Raw genomic sequence first — 14041 nt, 5'->3', positions numbered from 1 at the left:
ACAACGTATTCTAAATTATTTCAATTCATAAACATTGAACGTTTCAATAATGTTGCCACATTATATTAAATACATTCAATATTTTCTATTTACATAATATTAAATTATAACACCTCAAATGATAGAGAGAATGCAACAATGGAGTCAAAACAAAATATTCCATTTCAATTTCAAATTCAAATTGTTTCAAAACTTTTCTATCCAGACTGACTTGTTCCCACAAAACATTTCAATTTCCACAAAGCAGCGTTTTCTGGCAGAAAACTGAACGATCAGGTTTTTTCAACTGTCCCTAATTATTCCTGATCTAAGACAACAGGGAGACAAGGAGCAATGGTCTGACATGAAGAAAGGGAAGAGTTAGATTAGGCACTGGGGGCGGGGGTAAGGCAGAAGGGGGGGGGAGTGGCTTCTTGGAGCCAGTGGGATTGGGGATTGACATGGGCTCCCAGGAGGCAGCAGCATTGCTGAGACCGGGGTTAGAGGAGCTGTCAGTGGAACATGGGGATGTGGTTACTCTTTTAGGGTGCAGCTGTCACACACTGGAACAAGAGTCAGCAACCTTTCGGAAGTGGTGTGCTGAGTCTTCATTTATTCACTCTAATTTACGGTTTCGCTTGCCAGCAGGGCCAGCTCCAGGAACCAGCTGAACAAGCAGGTGCTTGGGGTGGCCAAGGGGAAAGGGTGGCACCTCGGGCTCTTCGGCGGAGGGTCCCTCGGTCCCTCTTGGAGGGAAGTACCTGCCGCCGAATCGCCGCCAAAGAAGAAAGCGGCGTGGTGGAGCTGCCAGCAATCGCGGCCTTTTTTTTTTTTTTCCCCACCTGGAGCCGGCCCTGCGTGCCAGTAATACATTTTAACGTTTTTAGAAGGTCTCTTTCTATAAGTCTATAATATATAACTAAACTATTGTTGTATGTAAAGTAAATAAGGTTTTTAAAATGTTTAAGAAGCTTCATTTAAAATTAAATTAAAATGCAGAGCCCCCCGGACCAGTGGCCGGGACCCGAGCAGTGTGAGTGCCACTGAAAATCAGCTCACGTGCCGCCTTCGGCACACATGCCATAGGTTGCCTACCCCTGCACTAGAAGGTCTTTGGGGCACGAGTCCTGCACGTTAGGGCCTGCTCATTCTGGGAACTGTAGTAATTATTGCTTTTTGCACAGGTCTTGGTAAATACTCCTAGTAAATCCCCAAGTAAATGCCACGTATCCTGCCGTGTGGTCCAGAGGGCAGAGATAAGCGTGTGCTATATTTGCTCTCTATGGAAATGATCCTTATGTTGGAACTCCCCAATGACATATGACAACTGCCATGTAATTATATGCTCCACAGTTACCTTTGAAGTAAAAAAAAACCAAAAACCCAGTCTTTCATTCTCTTTGTGCCCCTGGAATTTAGAGTTGTCGCTGCAGAACCCAATAACCCAGATTTGTATAAGTTTCTATCAGTGCTAGGGAGAGGCAAACCCACCCAGATGAACCTTTGTGCCCAATCACTGTCCATTCTCCCAGCACACACTTTTCACCCCCTGATTCCTGCTCAGAAGGGCACACAAACAGGGACCTGCTCTGTCTGCCTCCAGGCCCATCCTCTGTCTCAGTTTCCCCTCATGCAGGTTGGTTCTCTTAGCCTTCCAGCATGGTTTGGTTACTAAGGCAACTTGGCCCTCCGACTAAGTTGCAAAAGTCCATCCCTTTGAGGGTATCAGAGTTCAGACAAAAGGAAAAGTCTTCCACCTCAGCCTTAACTGAGCTGGGCCCTTCCTTGCTGAGGCTCTGTCTTCTTTTTCAGGGCTCTTCAACCTATCCTCTGGGCTCAGCTCAGTCTCTGCATTCTCCCCTCATTCACAGGGGTCATTGCATCACCTCACTAGGAGGCAATATAGGAGGAACCCACATCTGCCTCTTCTATGAGTTCCCAGGGCTGTGCTAAACAACTGTGCTTGCCTGGAGTCTCAAGTGCCCTGTCTTTCCTACTCTAGCCCTCTGGGATGTCCTCCCACTCTTCTATAGAGCATTGATTCCTAGGGCTGCTCCCCTGGAGTCCTTCTCTGTTAGACTTTCCCTACCCCAGAATTCCTCCCCCTATAAGTCTCCTTCCAGGCTGCTCTTATCCCCTCCCCAAGCAGACCTGCTTTAGTCAGATGACCGTTGTAACTTGACTTCAGTACTCATCTCCACCTGCTTCAGAAGCCCCAACCATTGTTTCTAGCCCAGCTGGCTGCTGAAAACTTTCAAGGCCAATTTCAATAAACCGAGGAATTTCAGAAAGTTCCTAGAAGGTTTGGATGCTCCTCAAAACTTTTGAAGGCTGATCCATACTGTAGAGGCTAGACCTGTGGAACTCCCCCGATGTGTCATATGGGCTTGTCCCAGAGTCTTCCTACAGCATATGAGCGTTGGGTCCTTTGAAAGTTACAGCCATGAGGTTTATATATATATATATATGATGTGAGTTGCCTCCTTGAGCACGATGTTATCAATTGTACTAATGGCAGTGAGTTCTTTAAGTAACCAGATGATCTTTTTAGAGCAACATGAAGCCCTCAAAAGGATCTTCTTGGATAAATATCCAAATATTTAGATGCTTTTCCAAATGTATCCCTAGCTCTTTGTTCTGGGGAGCAAAGGCATATCCAAATCCTCTTCTTCTGGAGCTTCTTCCATAGCAGCATCCCAGCCATGCCCTTGCTTCTGGAATACTAGAGCAGATAGGGATGCAATAAAAAAAAAACCCCTCATACTGTCAGGATTTCTTACAGCATTTCCAGGGTCTCCTGGTTTCATCCTGTCTGGAAATACTATATAGACAGACTTTTCTGGGTCTCTTTGGTGGTTTTTGTAGCAGATTGTGGCTGGAGGCATGCAGATATTGAACCTTGAGCACCAAAGCTGTAGGTTTCTACCCCTTGAGCTAAAAGTCAAGTTCTTGAACTGTCAGTAGCAGGCTATTATAGTGTATGGGAGCAGCCACTAGAGGGCGACATAATCACAGACCCTAAGCTAATGTTAAGTATCAAAGGGGTAGCCGTGTTAGTCTGGATCTGTAAAGCAGCAAAGAGTCGCTGCTTAAGCTAATGTTGTTATTTATTATTTCTATTGTAGTAAGGAGCCCCAGCCGTGGACCAGACCCCATTGTGCTAGGCTCTGTACAGACAAAACTAAAAAGGTGGTCCCCATCCCGAGGAGTTTACAATCTAAATATACGTTTTGCCCTTCTGCTTGGGGTCCCAGCCAGGACATCCAGAGGCAGCATGAACAATTTTAAAGTAAAACAAACAACAGCCAAACTTTTCCTAACTTCGTAAGAAGTTCAGGTTTGGGTCACAATTTAAGTTGCTTTCTGTTTTCTCCAACCCGATTCCCCCAGCCCTGCCATCCATTGAATATTAGCAAGCATTTCTGTCACGGCCAAAGCAGCCGTGACCCCCTTTTCTCATTGTGAGGCAGTCATCCCTCCTTCCTCCCCCGCCACTGTTCTGACAAGTTTTACAAGACTACCTGCCTTGCTTCAGAATAAACTGGCTGCTTCCGAGGTTAATGACCACTGAAGACTCAGAGAGAGCATTTACCCTTGAATATTTTTAAGTGAGAGTAAAGCCAATGGTGAAGACACTCAGATACTATGGTGATGGGGGCGGTATAAGAACCTAAATAGCATAGAAAGGAGCTGACTCCCCTGACCCTGACAGCAGTAGCTATTCTTGCTTAGTTATGTCAGTGGAACAAAAGCCCTGTGAGCTCTGGAGGCTGTTTAAAAATTGCCTCAAAAGCCCTTTGGGGGTGAAGCTACTGCCCTTCAGACAGTTTAGGAATTGTTGATGGACTAACCTTTCGGGATTGAGTGCTGCCTGTCGCCGAGGTGAGGGAGCAATTATTGTTTAAAGAACCCATGGGGACTGGCTCTGGTGGTGACCCAGAAACCGTTTAGTTTTTATTGCTTTTCATAACTTCCCGAGGCTAAAACTGTCTCCTGTAAAGAAAAGCTGGGCAGTTACTGGGGAAGCAAGCAAATAGGCACACAATGGCAAAATTTTAATGTATCCAGGGCTCTAACAGCCCAGAGCATCTTACTCCGGCCCGGGGTAAACAGCACTGGGCCTCTCACTTTTTGTTTTGTGGCAGTTGTTTTCTTTTAACGTCCTTCACAGGCCTCATACAGATTCATTAAGAGGTCGTGCTTAAACGTTGTGGTGAAACACCATTCCTGACGTGTTGCTGTAACAGGGACTAGAAGCCACAGCTAAGATCAGGGCCCCAGCATGGTCAGGCAGAGAGTACAAAAGGGAGCATGGTCCAGTGGTTAGGGCACTAGCCTGGGACCTGGTTTAATTCCCAACTCTGCCACTGACGTCTTGTGTAACTGTGGCCAAGTCACTTGTCTCATCTGTGGTGGTGCTGGTGGTGCCATCTGAGCAGTCAGGCTGACATGATGGGAGCTCAAGGGGTGTGGTTCTAGCTGCAGTCTGAGTGTTGATATTCTCTGGGCGATGGAGAGAATTCCCACTCTGATGTATCCCCACTGAGGGCATTAATAAAGCCCTCAATGGGGATACAGGGAATACATCAGAGTGTGTGGGCCTTTCAGGCCCTGTACTGTGACCCGATCTCTAGCTACCTCCCCGGGTCGGGAGTGGGTAATTTGCGCGCCTGCTGCCTTCCTTGGATGTGGTAGCCGTTTCTCAGGCTCCCTCTCCGGAATCGAACCCTGATTCCCCGTTACCCGTGGTCACCATGGTAGGCACAGGAAGTACCATCGAAAGTTGATTGGGCAGACATTCGAATGCATCGTCGCCGCCACGGGGGCGTGCGATCGGCCCGAGGTTATCTAAAGTCACCAAAGCGGCCAGGCGAGCCCGGGTTGGTTTTGGTCTGATAAATGCACGCATCCCCGGAGGTCAGCGCTCGTCGGCATGTATTAGCTCTAGAATTACCACAGTTATCCAAGTAAGGGTTGGAGCGACCAAAGGAACCATAACTGATTTAATGAGCCATTCGCAGTTTCACTGTACCGGCCGTGTGTACTTAGACATGCATGGCTTAATCTTTGAGACAAGCATATGCTACTGGCAGGATCAACCAGGTAGCCGTGCTCCGGAAAGGAGGAGCGGGGGCCCCGCCATGAGGACTGGAGGCACCCCCGCCCAGTGGGCCCCACCAGCCTTCCCCCGGGAGGGAAGGAGCAGGACCCGCGACGCAGCGAGAGGTGGAGGACCGACAGGGATGGCAATCCCCCCAAGATCGGCCCCGGGCCACCCAACGGATGGCGGGAGAGAGATGGAGGACCGTCAGGACCCCGACCACCTTCCGGCTCCCTCGGCTTCAAGCCCGCGGCAGAGTGCCCCGGGGGCCGCCAAGGAAGGACGGCGGAAGAGTTGGGGTGAGCCTCCGAAGAGAGCCCCCCTTCTCCCCGCTTTCCCAAGCGGCCCGGGTTACACCCAGGGCGAAAGCCGGTGGAAGAGAGAGTGAGACAGGGCGGGGGGGGCCCGTAAAGACCCCCCCTCCCAGCACCTCCCCTCGAACCTCTCTCCCCGCATTCCCCGGTGTTCCGGGTGACACCAGGGAGAGTCCGGCAGCGGAGAGGGCGTGGGGCCCTCGCGCTGCTTTTCTCCCCCCCCCCCCCCGGTGCCCCGGGTGGCATCGAAGAAGGATGGCGGGAGTCAGACAGAGCCGGGCCCCCTTGAGCTTCGCCCCGCTTTTCCCGGTGTCCCAATTTTTTTTTTTTTTTTAACGTGGCGACGTGGCGCAGAGGCCGCCACCGCCTTCAAGGCAACCCGCTAGAGAAGAAGTCAGCGACCCAGACAGGAAGGGCAGCAGGGGTTACTGGTGCTCCAGCGAGAGGGCGGTACGGGGGTCCCACCGACGCCAAGGGCCACCCCACCTCCCGCGGCCCACGTGGTGTGGTCCTGTCGGGTGTGGCGGGGGGGACCGCAGCGCGCCCCTGCTCGCTCTCGCGACCGTGTTTGGCCCTGCTGAGCCTCGCGGCTCCCTGGGTTTTTCGGACCCCTGGGTGGTCTGCCGGAACCGGTCGACCTCGCACGGCGGAGATCTTGGCCAGACGGCCCCACGCACGAAGGGCCGGGCACATGCCCGGGCCGCCCGAGCAGGGAAGTCCCCATCGGTCCCTGGATCCGTGCACGCGAAAAGGAAGAGGGTCCCGATCCGCCTGAACACCGGACGGCCCCGCGGTTGGGGTGCCGGCCCACAAAGGGCTCTTCCCGTCGCGAACGTCAGTGCCACATCGATCGGAGGGCGCGAGAGGAGCGGGCCCCCCCTCCCTCCGGGGGGGCGCCGACACTCAGAGCTCGGGGCCCGGCTGCTGCGGGGCCCGTGAGCTAAGAGCCGGGAAAAGCAGGCCATCTCAGCGGAGGGCCAGGTGCTGCCCTCCGCCGTCAAACGTGCCCGTTCCCCCCCCACACACACACCAGGCAAGGTCGGGTACAATACTCGAATTGATCCCCTAGGCTGAGCTCCGGTTCTCACAGGCTCTGAAAAACCTGTCCTCAGAAATCTCCGCACACAGTCCTTAAAAGACAGGTTGAAAAAGCCAAAGTCCCGCCTTCGGCGGTACGAACCTGGAATCGTGTCCGACCTCGTGGTTCCCTCGGTCAGCCGAGACGGCATGGGGCGACCCTTTCCGGACATCCGCGAGACGACCGGCCGTCAGGTCAACCCATTCGCTCCAATGGGGTTGACCTGGTGGCCGAGAGGGGACTTTGAAAATTTTTTGGACTTGGACAATTTTTTCGGGCTTGGGAAAAAATGGTCAGCCCGCTTCCTCCGGGTTGACCCGGTGGCCGAGCATCTCACCGTCCCCAGACGCAGCGAGGGACTGCCTCCCGGCCGTCAGGATCGGGCCCACGGAAGTCTGGTAAAAAAAATTTTGCCCGACGCCACCGCGGAGGGCTACCCGGGCACCCCGGGCCCCGGAGCCGGAAAAGGAAAAAAAGGATCGGGCCCACTAGAGACATGGACCCGGCTGCCAGGCAGGCCGCCCTGGGCTCACCCTCCCCGGCCGCAGCGAGGTACTGCCTCCCGGCCGACAGGATCGGGCCCCTGGAAGTCTGGAAAAAATTTAACCCGACGCCTCCGAGGAGGGGGCGCCCAGGGACGGAGGGAGATCCGGGTTGACCTGGTGACCGGACGGCAAAGCGGCCACCGGGCATGCCCGTTAAATCCTATGGTGGCTGGAAAGCAAACAGGCCACTGGGTATGCCCGTCGGCAACCTATGGGTTGATCTGGTGGCTGGGAAGCGAACCGGCCAGCAGGTGAACCTGTTCGATTCCATGGGTTGACCTGGTGCCCAGGAGGGGACTCTGAACATTTTTCAGCCCTTTTGACTCGGGGTTGACCTGGTGGCCGAGAGGGGACTCGGACGGTTCCCCCCGGGGTACGCCTGCCTCGGCGCGACGGAACAGGGTCCGAACCAGGCACGGGGGCGGGGAACCGTTGGATGGCGGGGGGGAATGGATCGGGCCTGCTGGGACCCGGCCGCCAGGCAAGCCGCCCTGGGCTCACCCTCCCTGGCCGCAGCGAGGGACTGCCCCCCACCCCCCAGCTGACAGGATCGGGCCCACTGGAAGTCCGGGACAATATTTTCCCCGACGCCGGGGGGGGGGAGGGCGGGCGAAGGGCGTGGGGGCAGAGGGGCTCTGGCGGCCAGCCCGGGCCCCGGAGCTTGAAAAGGAAAAAAGGACCGGGCCCGCGAGAGACGGGGGCCCTGCCTCATGGGGCAGTCCAACCGGGGCTCACCATGTGGCAGGCCCGGGCGTCGGCAGGGGAAAGTGGGCGAGGAGGCACGGAGCCGGGTGCCTATGGCCATACCGGACCGAACGCCCCCGATCCCGTCCGATCTCGGAAGGTAAACCGTCCCGGGCCTGGCTAGTACTTGGACGGGTGACCGCCTGGGAATCCCAGGTGCCGTAGGCAGCTTTTCCCGGTCCGAGCCAGCTCTCTCTCCTTTTCTGGGGAGGAAGGGGGGGGGGGACGGGCCAGAAAGCCCCTCGGGGTTTAGCCACTGAGCTGAACTGAAGATGGGCCATTTGAAAGCTTTTACAGGAGATCTGTTGTTGTGCCAGGAGTTTGCCACTGAGAGTTTGACCTGAAAGTGGTCGGTTATGTAGTTCTGCTTAATACAAGTTTCTCTTTTTTCTAAATCTCCTTTGCAAAAGGGAGCCAGGCTGCTCGTCAGCCCAGTGAGACGAGGCAATGGAGGTGATCAATACGGCCCTGAGTATGTAACCAGAAGGCTGAGTTCTGCTCTGCCGTGTTGTGGAATTGGAGGTGTCCAGTTTTATAAACTTGTAAGAACCAAGATTTGCTCGTGGTTCATGCCCTTGGCACCGATCATGTTGCGTGTATATCGACTCCTACTTGCAGTGCTTTGATTCACTAATTAATTAAGGTTCATGCAGCACAGTGAAAATGTAAACTGCTAGCCGAGTGCTAGGTGCCATTATTTTCAATTCCTCTTCTGTCTTTAAAGCGCAGTCACAGCAGACGTTGCTGAAACTCCAGCTGGCAGCTGGCACCAAGACGTAGGATACCACTCATTCTTCTGTTTCTACAGCTGATCTCATTTCACAGGCTGATCCTGCTGATCTTCACCAGGAGATGCCATTAATAGCCAGAATAAGACCCACTGAAAAGCTGCATGTTAAGGGATTAAGGCTGGTTTTATGGTTAAGGCCCTTGCCTGGGCACCACTGGACTGTGGTTTGATTCTTAGCTCTGCCACAAAGTCCTGTGTGAAGTTGGGCAAATCACATACGCTTTCTCTGCCTCGGGTTCCCATCTGCAAATGTTCAGACTGTTTGTTCTCAGGGTAGGCACTGTTTCCTCTCATGTATATATGTCCAGGGCCTTGCACAGTGGGCCCCTAATCTCAGTTTGAGCCCTCTGGTGCTGTTGTAATAACCAATTGAAAAAACAAATTTAAGATGCAAAACAATATGTGCATTTAAGACTGACTCCTACTAGGCCCTGAGTGTTCTCAACTTGCGCAGAAGTCAGTAGCAGTTGACGTTTTCCAGCCCTTCTCCAGAGGCTCTCAAAACTTTTGCAGAATTAGATTCATACCCATAATGGTCAGGAATGTAACCCTGGCAGAGGTGAAACTTTGACAGATGGAGTTTGAGTAGGGACTGCAGGGTCAGCACTACCAAATACAAATAGCTTGGTGATCAAGATTGGTGCAACCCAACCCTGGATTTATTATAGCCCCTTTGGTACAGTTATAGCAAATGTCATGCATATTGTATCCCAAGACACTTTAGGGGACTTAATAATGCAAGATGGTAAGCAGTTTAGTTCCAGAAAACGTTGTACCTGACTAAATAGAAGCATGTGATGATAATGATGATTTAGTTGGGGATTGGTCCTGCTTTGAGCAGGGGATTGGACTAGATGACCTCCTGAGGTCTCTTCCAACCCTAAGATTCTATGATTCTAATGTCTGGCTCACGAGGACAATTTCAGAGGGAGAGAAAAATCGAGGGATGGAAAAGGATGAAAGAGGAGATATAGAATGATGAGGGCAGGATGTGTAGGGGGCAAACCCGCAGAGAAGAGCACTCACACCCCAGCAGTGGCTAGGCTCTGTTGGAATAAATTATGTACAGTAATAGTCTGCTTGGGTGAAGCATTTGGTAATGGAGGGGGTCTGATGGGGACGGCCTGGTGGACTTTAAGCAAGTTGTGAAATGTTTTAATCCTGGGTGTGGCATGGTACAGGTGTGTCGTCCGGGCAAAGCAGATGGGAAAAGCAATGTCAGGGACTGAATGTAGTGTTTTTAAGAGGCACTGGATTGACAGCACTACAGAATGCAGCCCCTGCTCTAGTTACAGGGCAAGTACAGCACTGGTGGCATCAGAACCCAGCACCACCCAATGCTGCCCTGGAAATGTGTAATCAACTCTAGGGCTGAGAGCTGAGGCCATGCTATGGTCAGTCTTCCCTTCTTTTGCTGAGGCTGCCAACAAGCGGGACAATGGCGGTGGCTCTTCTTTGTGATGTGGTGTCTCTATTCTACTAGGAACAAGCTGGCGGCTACCAGCTCCTCCCACCAAACGGCCACCGTGGGCCACATGACAATGAATGGTCTAGTTCGCAGAGACCACTCCATGCACAGATGAAATGCAGCCACCTCTGGGGTGGGACAAGGCAGCCATTTAACAGCAGACACAACCTCTACTGCAGGGGTTCTCAAACTGGGGGTTGGGAACCTTCAGGGGGTCACGAGGTTATTACATGGGGGGTTGCGAGCTATCAGCCTCCACCCTAAACCCCGCTTTGCCTCCCACATTTATAATGGTGTTAAATATATTAAAATGTGTTTTTAATTTGGGGGGGGAGGTCACACTCAGAGGCTTGCTGTGTGAAAGAGGTCACCAGTACAAAAGTTTGAGAACCACTGCTCTACTGTATCTCAGGACGGGAAGTGAATACATCCAATTAAAACTGCAGTGAGGAACTTAAAAAGGGTAGAAAGGTTGCCATGTAGTTAGGACACCAGTGTTAGCATTCTAACCCATAGAAAACCCACCTTGGGGTCTTTAATAACCAGAAATGGACAGATCCTTGGTTTTATCACTCACCTTCCTGGACTGAATGGCTCTGTGCAGACATAGGCCTCGATCTGTAAACTGCTGTAACTCAATTGACTTCTGTGCAGCTAAGCTCATTGGCACCAGCAGGGGACCTGTCCCAGAATGTATTATAAAGCCTACCATCCTGAAGACGTTTTGCTGTATCAAGGTTTGGATACTGAAAGAAACCTGTTGTTGCCAATTCCCCTTCAAAAAGAGAAGGTGACTTGTGCTATTAATGATATAAAGCTCAGTCAGTCTATCCCAGTATAACTCCCACTGCCTGGAGAATGCGTTGAGTTCATTAGTGCCGACTGTGTTCGAGCCTACATGACCTAGTTCACTTCCTGAAGAATCGAGTATCATCCCATTAATTTCTTAATTGTCTGGCGTTATTGAGAAGGTGCCTCCTTCAGGAATGGCTCAAGGTCACCCCTGGCTAGATGGCAGCTGAGGCGCTCAGCATGGAACTCACTAGATGGCTCCTGCTTCTTTTTCATTCATATTTATAAAACCATATTTTACACTGTTGCTCCGATTCCGCCCCATCTGCATTTCCCTGCATTAATCAATTGTACAACTTCCCTCTGTCGCCTTTATTCCCCGCTTAAAAATGAATGTGGAGAGAAAACATAATTAGATTCCACTTTGGTTAAATAATACCTTGAAAAACAGAGCAATGATTTAAAATATAAGGGGAGAGCGAAAACCACACAGTTTGAACTAATGAACAAATTACCTCAGGTCAAGTTGGATTTTAAATCAAGAGTATGGGTTGTTTTTGGTTCCTTTTTTTCTTTTTGTTCCCCCCATCCCCTTTCCAGTGAATCATGAGAAATCTAGAGTTCAGCTGGATGGATGATTAGATTCTTTTCCAACCGCACTGAAAAATGAAATATTTCTATAATATTAAATCTGTCAAATTGATCAAAGTGTAGTGTCAAAAAACATTGGAAGTGCTTCTTCTCATCCAATCCCCTTGCTGCTTGCAAATCGGAGACCTTTTTATGTCCCTCTCCAGAAATGGCTGGCGATTTTGTCTGCTAAGTGAAGCTGCATGTGAAATGAGTTTCACATTCTCAGCCCAATTCCCCAACTAGCATCCCAAAGCTTGTGTTGCAGTCTGGTTCAATAGATAATCTTTGCTTAGGAGAAGGATGGAATTCAGTGTTAGAAGTGTGGGTGAGAGTATGTTTGTGTAACCACAGTGCATCTCTTTGTCTCCCCCCAGTGACTATATCATACATAGAGTAGATTTGGTCCAAAAAAATCGATATGTTTTCCATGGAAAAAATTGCATGAAACGAAAAATGTCCCTTTAGCTTGACATTTATTTGCTATATGTTTTTGGGGTTTTGGACTAAATGAAAACTGAAATAAAATCGGTTTTAGCTTTCATTTTTTCCTCTCCTTTTTTTGTCCTTCTCACTTTCCTCCCTAACCCTGACCTGTTTTTCTTTCACTGGAAATGGAAGGAGGAGATAAAAAAAGGAGACAAAAGGGGAAAAGCGACAAAAAAACAGAAAACCCAACACTTCTTTGGCTTGTACGTTTTTTCCTGAAAAACCAGAAAATTCTCCTAAAATGTACAGTTGCCACAAAAATATTCATTTGGGTCAAAAAGCCATTTTTCTTTGAAAAAAATGTTTGGATGGGGAAAACAATGCAGCTAGCTCAAATATAGAGATTGATAAGCCTGCTACTGCACTCGCACTCCTGGGTTTGCTGCTATGGCTCAGGCAGAAGACACTCAGAACGTCAGAATCAGCAGTCTCAGGTTTTATTCAAGCGAATAACATGACCATGCACAGCTGTTACATTTGAAACTTCTGTACAGGAATGGCTCGATAAGGTTTGTCCTACTCGCTGTGCATGGGCCATTCTTTCATATGTCCTAAATTAATTGGATAATTGGTCTGAAATCAGCAAGGTGAAATTCAATAAAGACAAGTGCAAAGTACTGTACTTAGGAAGGAAAAAATCAAATGCACAACTGCAAAACGAGGAATAACTGGCTAGGTGACAGTATTGCCGAAAAGGAGCTGGGGGCTATAGCAGATCACAAATGAAATATTTGAGGTCTGGAAGGAATTTTCCCCCAGGTCATATCGGCAGAGATCCTGAGTGGGGCATTGGTCACTTGCTGGTTTGAACTAGTGTAAATGGTGGATTCTCTCTAACTTGAAGACTTTACATCAAGATTTGAGGACTTCAGTAACTCAGCCAGAGGTTATGGGTCTATTACATGGGTGGGAGTGGTTCTGTGTCCTGCAATGTGCAGGAGGTCAGAAAGATGATCATGATGGTCCCTTCTGGCCTTAAAGTCTACGAGTCAACAATGTGATGGAGTTTTTAAAAAGGCCAATATCATTCTGTAGTGTATTAATAGGTGTGTCATATGTAAGATACAGGAGGTAATTGTCCTGCTCTGCTTGGCACTGGTGAGGCCTTAGCTGTAGTACTGTGTCCAGTTCTGGGACCCACACTTTAGGAAAGATGTAAATAGATTGGAGAGAGTCCAGAAGATAGCAACAAAACCTATAAAAGTCTTGAGACAAGAAGACTGAAGGGGGGCTTGATAATGGTCTACAAATACATTAAGGGCTGTTACAAAGAGGACTAAGATCAATTGTTCTCCATGTGCACTGAAGGTCGGACAAGAAATAATGGTTTAGTAAATAAATGGGTTTAGTCTATTTAGGTTAGATATTAGGGAAAACTTTCTAACTATGCAATAGTTAAGCTCTGGAATAGATTTCCAAGGGAGGTTGTGGAATCCCCGTCATTGGAGGTTTTTAAAGACAGGTTGAACAAACACCTGTCAGGGATGGTCTATGTTTATTTGTTCTGCCTCAGTGCCAGGGGCTGGATTTGATTTCTCAAGGCCCTGCATTTGCATGACTCTAGTACGTAGCTGTTTATTATTAACAACAAAGTGCTAGAGCAAATTAACAATAAAAAATTACTAGCTGCAGAGTTCAGCTCTGGATCTGAACTTTCCCGAAGTTTAAGGGGGAAGGGTTAGTTTGGTCTCATTTGTCTCCTGAACACAGTGCTTTCTAGGCACAGGACTAAGAGTCGAGAGACCCGTATTCTCTTTCTGAATGACTTTGTGCCTTGGTTTCCCCTTCTGTAAAATGGGGATAACTAGAGCCACCTTTGTAGAGATTTTGTCTGTGGATGATTCTTTCTTAAGAGCTCAAAATGATTTACATCCATTAGCTAACACCCACAAGACCTATGTGAGCGAGGTAAACATTCTCTTAATTACACAATAGGGGAAGCAGGTGGAGAGAGATGAAGTGACTTGTCAGCAAGTCAGTGGCAGATTCACCAAGAGAACCCAGGAATCCTGGTTCCCTGGCTTGTGCCTTACCCAATAGACCATTTGGTCCCTCTGTGGTTAAACTGCAGGAAAGTCTACAAAAGTATATCAAAAATAGGCTGTACTGAG

The 14041-nt window shown here is 49.7% G+C and overlaps 1 protein-coding gene and 1 non-coding gene across 2 annotated transcripts in view; both read left to right on the top strand.

Moving 5' to 3' along the window:
• The window catches only part of KIRREL3 (kirre like nephrin family adhesion molecule 3), a 709139-nt gene that overhangs the window by 224869 nt on the left and 470229 nt on the right, over window positions 1-14041 (top strand). The window lies entirely within an intron of this gene.
• LOC128823868 (5S ribosomal RNA) lies at window positions 7811-7929 on the top strand. The gene has a single exon (XR_008442105.1). It is a non-coding gene; the product is annotated as a 5S ribosomal RNA (ribosomal RNA).

The sequence above is a fragment of the Malaclemys terrapin genome, chromosome 15 (assembly GCF_027887155.1).
Source record: "Malaclemys terrapin pileata isolate rMalTer1 chromosome 15, rMalTer1.hap1, whole genome shotgun sequence".
NCBI lineage: Eukaryota > Metazoa > Chordata > Testudines > Emydidae > Malaclemys > Malaclemys terrapin.
The sequence above is the reverse complement of the archived record's forward strand: the minus strand, read 5'-3'. Positions and strand labels throughout refer to the sequence as shown.